We start from the raw sequence: 9206 nt of genomic DNA, 5'->3' as shown, positions 1-9206 counted from the left end.
CGGTTAGCAAACATGTTTAGCTCAGCATCAGCTATGTAATGTTAACTTAGCTTGCTACTAGCTTTGTAACTCAATATTTGAAAAGATTAGTGAATTGATTGTCACACTTGTTTGAGTTGAGTGGCGTTGACATCCAACTCTTGACATGACATAAAAAAGGTCGGTAACGTTAATCATTACCCGCTGCTGGCTAACGTTAAACGTAGAAAAATACATAGTTACATACATAAATACATCTGTCGGTTTATAGGCAGGTTACAGGTTTATTGTTGACCACGTAACGTTAATGTTACAGGTTTATCAGGTTACCATGACACTGGCTTTGAGTGAGAGGATAGAGGAATATGTTTATTAATAGTAGACTTAAAAGATGTCATTAGAGACCCAGTGTAATTAAACAATACGGTTGATACAAAGAGGTATTTGACGTATTTCTGATTCTGAATTGTTTTGCTTATAAGTTGTTTGCATTTAGCTAAAGTGTGATGTTTTTCCTCATATTGCATTGCAATAGCCCGTTTAAAGTGATCATATAACAAACAACTAATCAGTACTGATACTGTATGCTAATAGATATAGGAGTGATAATAACACAGTAAATGCTTTGAATTTCTTAGATATAGCTGTGCAGTATTCTTAACAGACTGGATAGCAGCAGACAATAGAAGGCTTATTACAACCAGAAGAGACATGAGACTTTTATTTTTTTAGAGACTTGAGACTTGACTTGGACTCGTGACCAAAGACTTGAGACTTGATCAAGTCTCACCCCACAAAGACTTGAGACTTGACTTGGACTCGTGACCAAAGACTTGAGACTTGACTTGGACTTGCAAAAAAAGACTTGTGAACATCTCTGCTATCCTGTGACAATGTTTAAACTGTCAGTCGGACTCGGAGTTTTTGAAGATGGACATAAGACATTTCCCCCCAAAAAATACGACAATTCTCAAGTGGTGGCTCACACAACAACCCCAGAGCCACCACTTGCGCCAGGTAATCAAGGTACGTAAATGTCAGTAAACTTCCAAGTTATGCGAATATGTAAGCAAAGCATAAATTACAGCTACGTTGTTGACGTTACTTTGAATCGCGCGGGTAAGCTAAACTGTTAGCAAGTAGCTATATAGCTAGCCAGAGATATTAAATTAACACTTTGTCATACAATGTAAATGTTGTGTTTTTTTTAGCGTTACCTGGTGATTTAAAAAAATCCTCTGGAAAATGTTGTCTTCCTGTCAGTGTTCGACATGAAGCTAGAAGCTACCTTACATTACACAGTCACAGGGAGTGATTTGTAAAATATCCATAAAGAAAAAGAAAATCTGTTTACAGTTCTGTTTCATATGGGTGTTGAAAGATGTATCCATGTCTCTTAATTTTGCTCTCAAAGTGCACCAGATTGATGCTTTTAACTTCAATATTTAAAACAAAAATCTTCCTGGGGGAGCATGCCCCCGGACCCGCCTAGAGGAGGTGAGGACCGACCTAGAGGAGGTGAGGACCCCCGAGAGGAGGTTAGGTCCGCCCCCCACTTATAAAAAATAGCACTTTACCCCTGCTTACACCTATATGCCTTGAGCTGATTATCGAGCCTTAATTGTAACAGTGAGTCGCAGGTGTACTGTGCGTGTGGGGAGTGTTGCAATAGAAATGTCTACTGTAGTGCCCGGTACCTTAAAGGGCCCATGTCATGCTTTTCCGGTTATTACCCGTCCCCTTGTGTGTTATGAAGGTTTTTATGCATGTAAACGGTCTGCAGAGTCAAAAAAACTCAAAGTACACCCTGTAGAGAGGAAAACTCTAACACAGAAAATACCTGTCTATGCTGCCCCAAAACGCCTCGTTGGAGATTTCTCATTTTCCATTGTTTACTTCCTGGGTTCTGTGACGTGTGAACACCCAAGAGGTTTCTCAATACTCTAATTTACCCTCCTCGACTCCTATCCTCGATACTTAGTCCCGCCCACAGGAGATGCGAGCGGAGGACTGAGGAGGGGAACCGAGGAGAGAGGAGGGGAAGCAGAAGGCGGTTAGAGAAATGAGAACTCCTCTCCTCTGAGCGGTCATTTTAAAGAGACGTCCATTAATGATGACAGGAGTCACAGCAGCCCTCTGTCTGATGGACAGATGTGTTCATGATGACTTATATATTTACTTTGATTCATTCACAGTGTGGATAATGAGACAATAACAGGCTACAGATGCGGACACACACACACACACACATATTTATATAAATATATACAATTTCAGAATCAAACAAGTATGAGAGCAATCTCATAATAACGTAACACAATCAGAGACTGGATATATCCCCCCCCCCCCCCTCTCTCTGGTCGCTGAAACGGGGAATTGAAATTACAGGCCAAAAGTTGTATTTACAAGTATGTAAAGTAAGCATATGACATCAAACCAACTGAGACCCGTCTGTTCGCCGCATCTACGCACACACTGTACCACACCCACCTACACACTGTACAACCACACACACACCTACACACTTACAGCTCCTAAAGCACAATCAGGCTACAGCCGTTGTGTATTTTATTATGTGAAGCACTAAATATCGACTCTTTGTTTGTAGATATCTACTAAACTACAGCATACAAATACAGAGAGTAATGTAGGCCTGTTATACTGAGTGATATATATTTTACATACTGCTCTGCTTTCTGCACGGACCTCACAGCTGTTCTCACTGTGAACATCGCGTCGCGATGAAAGCAGTTTCTAAAATAATATCCAGGGGATGCATGCAGTGCTGTCATTGGCTGAGATAAGCCTGGCCGTGCGTAACGCCTCCACCGTTCCCGAAAATGCGTCCGCGGAGGAGCCGTGGAGGACCCATCAGTGTCTCCTCGGTTAGAGCTCCTCCAGAGAGCCTCCTCGATGCTCGGTCCTCGAAGTGCATTTAGAGAAATGAGATGTCCTTCAACATGGCGCGCTGAAATCCATTTCCGGGTCACTACCGGAGGACCGAGGAGTCGAGGAGGGGAAATTAGAGTATTGAGAAACCTCTCCAGAGGCCACATCCTCTGCCAGCAGAACATACATACTGTTGGAAGCTCAGGTTCAGTTCAAAGCTCTATCCAGTCATGCCAACGAGGGTCTGTGTCCTGTATTGTGAGGGGAAATCTTCAATGCATGCACGGCAGAACCACGACGAAGTCAGTGGTTGACATTTATTTTGAACACTGTTCCTTCAGATGTTCGAGCCGGTATTTTAATGTGTGCGCGGCATTTCACGGACCAAAGCTTCACAAATCTTTCAGCGATTCATGGCGGATATGTACAGCGTAGGGCACTGAAGAACGATGCTGTTCCTACTTTATTTGGACCAGCGGGAGATTCGGGTACACAACCTGTAAGTATTCATTGTTGTTTGTGTATTTATGATGTTTAAAACAAACAAGGTATCTACCACGACTGTTTACATGGGTAAACGTTTTTCGGGCTGCTAAGCCATTGACACAGTGCTAACTGGGCTAACTAAGTTGCTAGCGTTTCCATATATCAACTCCAATGTCAGCAGATGGCCTTACATGTGTCTCATAGCAGGAGAATGTCTGCATTCACACACAAAATACTCAGACAGTATACTCCGGGTGATTTACCGTACGGTCAGTCGCAAAACTTAATTACATTATAGTTGACGTTCCTAGCGTGTATGCTACCGAGATAAACAAGAAGGCTACCAAGAGCTAGACATGAGTTTGCTAGGGAAAACATTTTTTTTATGCCAGCTACAATGAATGACCGAACGTACTGTAGCAGACTACCCGTATAAGATTGCAATTGTAAACATGTTCTTGCTAGCCTAATATGAACTACTGGCAGTTGTTCATAGTAGGTTGGCATATTACACTGAACAACTAGCAAACGTAGGTTAGCATATTAATCTAGCTGGCAAGCTAACAAACCTAAAACAACTACATTTCTCTAATATTTTGTGATTTGCATTTGATTTAGTTAGGAATGTGTCCTTGAAAGTGTTGCTTTTATGAAATTGACTGTTTTCATCGGATACAAAAATAAATGTTATGTATGTTATGTTTATATCTCAGCTGGACCCACCAGCGCTACAGTACAGACGGACCCAACACCCTTTGTGGAGGAGATGAATACAATCCCCATCCCAAAGGACCTGTCCACTCAATTTGACAAGCCCTCAAAGGAGGAACTGGTTGCCCGCCATGTCTCCCGTTTCAGTCAAGGGGAGGTCGGAAGCCAACATACTGTGTCCAGCCAGATCAGGAAACTCCTGGCGTATCCGGCGGACGACACGACGGGATGACCACTCTGATGCCTCGTCCTAAAAAGCCCCAGCACCAGCTTACAAAGCTGCGATAGGCAAGAGGCCGAAAACGCCTATGAGGGGAGGAATGAATGATATACAGCAGGGATCACCAACTACATTTGTCCAAGGGCCAAAATGTATCCAATAGACACAATCGCGGGCCAGTGATTTTTATATAGTCCACAATGCTAGTGGAGCACGCTCAGGTACTGCGGACCTTTAATGTATTATCTGAAACGATGTAATAACTTTTCAAACTTGTTCCAGTCACTTGCCCCATGCATTCAGCAGCAGCAGGCCATTCACTTTGATTTGATCTATGAAATGTCATAATTTCGAAAATAAAGAAATGCTACATAAACGTTATCTTGCACATTTTATCCAACCATCTCCGTTTCTAACTTTCAATATATTTTAAAAGAGATCTCTCTCTCATCTGCGTGCGGGGGCGGGGCCTCACAGACACACTGCAGCTCTCTCTCGCTCACAGACATGCTGCAGCGCTGTGCAGTGTGCACACAGTTCTGCCGGTAATGAATATTACATTTTGTGAGGAAACTTTTCCACCAATAATTCCAATAAGTATTCCAAAATGTATTCACTTCAGGTTTATGAAAGTAACTGTAATAAGATTACTCGTTTTTGAAATGTAACGCCAGCTGAATACAGTTAGCCTACTTGATTTTTATATTCTGCGTAACGCCGTTACATGTAATCCGTTACAACCAGTCTAGGTTACAACCCAACCCTGCTTCTAGGCTACTGTCCCGCAGCTCCTGCCTCTCTGTTGGACTCCGTCGCAGCGGGGCTACTGCTGCGACGGAGTGCACAAAGCAGACTCTTCACAACGAAGGGTCACTTCTTCTTGAAGGCAGGGAAGGTTTCGCAGTACGCAGTCTACTGACCCGCTGCTGCTGCCTCTCTGTTGGACTCCGGTACTGCACCTTACTCACGACGTTGTAAAAAAATAAAATGGGTGGGAGGCGGATGCAGTAACCACTCAGCTAACGCCACAGTCACCCCCATCGTGCGGGCCGGATGAGAATGTCTGGCGGGCCGGATGTGGCCCGCGGGCCGCCAGTTGGTGGTCACTGATATACAGTGTATGTATATTTCTAAAAATAAAGTTTGATGGAAATACTTAGTAGACTTTCTTCCCTGAATTATTTTCTCCTATAAAATATCATTCATATATAGCAAACCATGATTTGATTTTTCATCAAACACAGTAGTAGTTTATTACAGGTAAGAATAACTTACTCTTCTTCCGTTCTACGCCTCAAAGGTCCATAATCGAATCTGTACATGTTATGGAGGTTCTGCAGGGTGTGTGGGTTGAGACAGTTTGGCTGTAGTCCTGGGTGGTGTTGGGCTGGGCGATTTTTTCGGTTTTCACGATTAATTTGCATTTTTACTTTCCTACGGTTTGTGAAATGGCTGAACCGAAAAATCGCGATTTTAAAACATTTCTAGACTCCGCAGATTTGTTTTGCTTTAAGGGACTCCGTAGTAGCTTACTCTCTCACTTTCCAGAACGCGCACAAAACTCAGCCACATTGCCTGTGACTACCCGATCTGCAGCTCTGCTGTTGTTATGCTGTGTTCGTTGTTGAGCATACAACGAACAGAGGACTCAGACATTGTACATTACATATATAACTAAACACGCCTTTTCTCCTCCTTATCTCTTTCATGACTTTTCATTTAATATGGTTTTGAACGCTGTAATCAATACTCAAGACAGGAAAAACTTCACGGCTGGTTTCATTTCTGGTAGTTCCGGTTGTTGTCTCATGCTACCCACGTCTGTAAACAAACGTATTCAAATAAACTGTACCTTCATTTAATATTCAGCAATAATAATATCTCGACGTCTATACAGTAGTTGTAGTGTTGAAATCAGTAGGTTTCGGTGTGCAACACTCCGTGTCATATCGCTACTAAATTCACCTCTATAGTAAATGGTATATTAGCCACATGCTAAATGCTAACCGGAGATGAAGGATTTTCAGAATAAAAGCTTAACAACTGCGCACGAAAACTTCTGGTTTTTCAGTATAAAACAGCATTTAAACTGACGGTATGTTTAAGGTACTTTATGCCATCAAAAACATTGATTTTAATTTATAACACTGTGCGCATGTGCAGAGCTGCAGATCGGGTAGTCACATAGCCTACTACAATCACATTCACCGCTTCACCGACAGACGTACCATAAAAATGTCCACGAACACAGATGAAGAACTCATTCCTAAAAAAGGTGCTACTTCAGTTGTATGGAAGTGGTTCGGGTACAAGCGGTCATACATAGAACAAACAACTGTTCTGTGTAAGGTCTGTAGAAAGACAACTTCCTAGAAAGTTAAAGGGATGTTATTTTGTTTGAGGGTATTTTTATTAATTTCATTATCATTATTTATTATTTGTTGTAATTCATTTTACAAGTTTTTTCAGGGATGGCCTACAAAAGATTTTTTTTTCAGTTTGATTTAAAAAAAATCTTTGCACATTAATGACAGCCAAGTGCCGTGGTGCTGTTTTTATTTTATTTTTTTTATTCTTGAACAACTGATTTGTTCACATAGGCCTAGACTACTTGGTAATCTCATTTATTTTTATTGTGTTAATAAAGAAAATATGTATTTAAATTTTGCCTTGGTCTGGTTTGTTTAGAAAAAAACTGAAAAAAACAGAAAAAAAAATCGAGGTTTAAATCGAAATTTGTCCATTAGTTAGAAAAAAAAAAAGATTGTATTTTTAGGCCAAATCGCCCAGCCCTAGGGTGGTGTATATAATAGGTGCAGGGACTTGGTTCATTCGTGTTACAACCTATAGGAAGGTAAGATATTTGTAACATAACAAGTTTAGCAATTAAACTAACTATGGCAAGGTTTACAAAATAAACATTCAATTACTAAGGAAGAAATAAAAGGGCATATAATAGTCTATTGACTTGACAAATACAGTGGGGCAAAAAAGTATTTAGTCAGCCACCAATTGTGCAAGTTCTCCCACTTAAAAAGATGAGAGGCCTGCAATTTTCATCCTAGGTATACCTCAACTATGAGAGACAAAATGAGAAAAAAAATAATCCAGAAAATCACTGTCTGATTTTTAAAGAATTTATTTGCAAATTATGGTGGAAAATAAGTATTTGGTCAATAACAAAAGTTCATCTCAATACTTTGTTATATACCCTTTGTTGGCAATGACAGAGGTCAAACGTTTTCTGTAAGTCTTCACAAGGTTTTCACACACTGTTTCTGGTATTTTGGCCCATTCCTCCATGCAGATCTCCTCTAGAGCAGTGATATTTTGGGGCTGTCGCTGGGCAACACGGACTTTCAACTCCCTCCAAATATTTTCTATAGGGTTGAGATCTGGAGACTGGCTAGGCCACTCCAGGACCTTGAAATGCTTCTTAGCCACTCCTTCGTTGCCCGGGCGGTGTGTTTGGGCTCATTGTCATGCTGAAAGACCCAGCCACGTTTAATCTTCAATGCCCTTGCTGATGGAAGGAGGTTGTCACTCAAAATCTCACGATACATGGCCCCATTCATTCTTTCCTTTACACGGATCAGTCGTCCTGGTCCCTTTGCAGAAATCAGCCCCAAAGCATGATGTTTCCACCCCCATGTTTCACAGTAGGTATGGTGTTCTTTGGATGCAACTCAGCATTCTTTCTCCTCCAAACATGTCTAGTTGAGTTTTTACCAAAAGGTTCTATTTTGGTTTCATCTGACCATATGACATTCTCCCAATCCTCTTCTGGATCATCTAAATGCTCTCTAGCAAACTTCAGACGGGCCTGGACATGTACTGGCTTAAGCAGGGGGACACGTCTGGCACTGCAGGATTTGAGTCCCTGGCGGCGTAGTGTGTTACTGACGGTAGCCTTTGTTACTTTGGTCCCAGCTCTCTGTAGGTCATTGACTAGGTCCCCCCGTGTGGTTCTGGGATTTTTGACCTCACGGGGTGAGATCTTGCGTGGAGCCCCAGATCGAGGGAGATTATCAGTGGTCTTGTATGTCTTCCATTTTCTAATAATTGCTCCCACAGTTGATTTCTTCACACCAAGCTGCTTACCTATTGCAGATGCAGTCTTCCCAGCCTGGTGCAGGTCTATAATTTTGTTTCTGGTGTCCTTTGACAGCTCTTTGGTCTTGGCCATAGTAGAGTTTAGAGTGTGACTGTTTGAGGTTGTGGACAGGTGTCTTTTATACTGATAAGAAGTTAAAACGGGTGCCATTAATACAGTTAATGAGTGGAGGACAGAGGAGGCTCTTAAAGAATAAGTTACAGGTCTGTGAGAGCCAGAAATCTTGTTTGTAGGTGACCAAATACTTATTTTACCGAGGAATTTACCAATTAATTCATTAAAAATCCTACAATGTGATTTCCTGGATTCTTTCCCCCCATTCTGTCTCTCATAGTTGAAGTGTACCTAGGATGAAAATGACAGGCCTCTATCATCTTTTTAAGTGGGAGAACTTGCACAATTGGTGGCTGACTAAATACTTTTTTGCCCCACTGTATGTACAGTATGGTGTATATCTTGGCATATAATGTTGTGTGCTACTGTTGGTGTTTTCAGCTAGCTGGCTACATAATGTTGTAACTGTCAGCCAGGCTACCTTTCTAATTTCTTTGCAACAGACATTTTCCACTTTGGTAGGCATCATGGCGCAGTTTCCACAAGTGCACCTACATGTAAATAACAACAGTTGTAGGTAGGGCTGTGCGATTATGGCAAATCATAATCACGATTATTTTGGTCAATTGATATCACGATTATTTTGACGATTATTCATTAACCATTTATTGAACTTTAAAACAAATAATATTTTACCAATAAACAAGATCAACAAATATGTTGGAGCGCACTTCCAAAACCATACTAAACATA

This window comes from Pseudochaenichthys georgianus, chromosome 24, assembly GCF_902827115.2.
Source record: "Pseudochaenichthys georgianus chromosome 24, fPseGeo1.2, whole genome shotgun sequence".
Lineage (NCBI taxonomy): Eukaryota > Metazoa > Chordata > Actinopteri > Perciformes > Channichthyidae > Pseudochaenichthys > Pseudochaenichthys georgianus.
Note: the sequence above shows the minus strand (reverse complement) of the source record.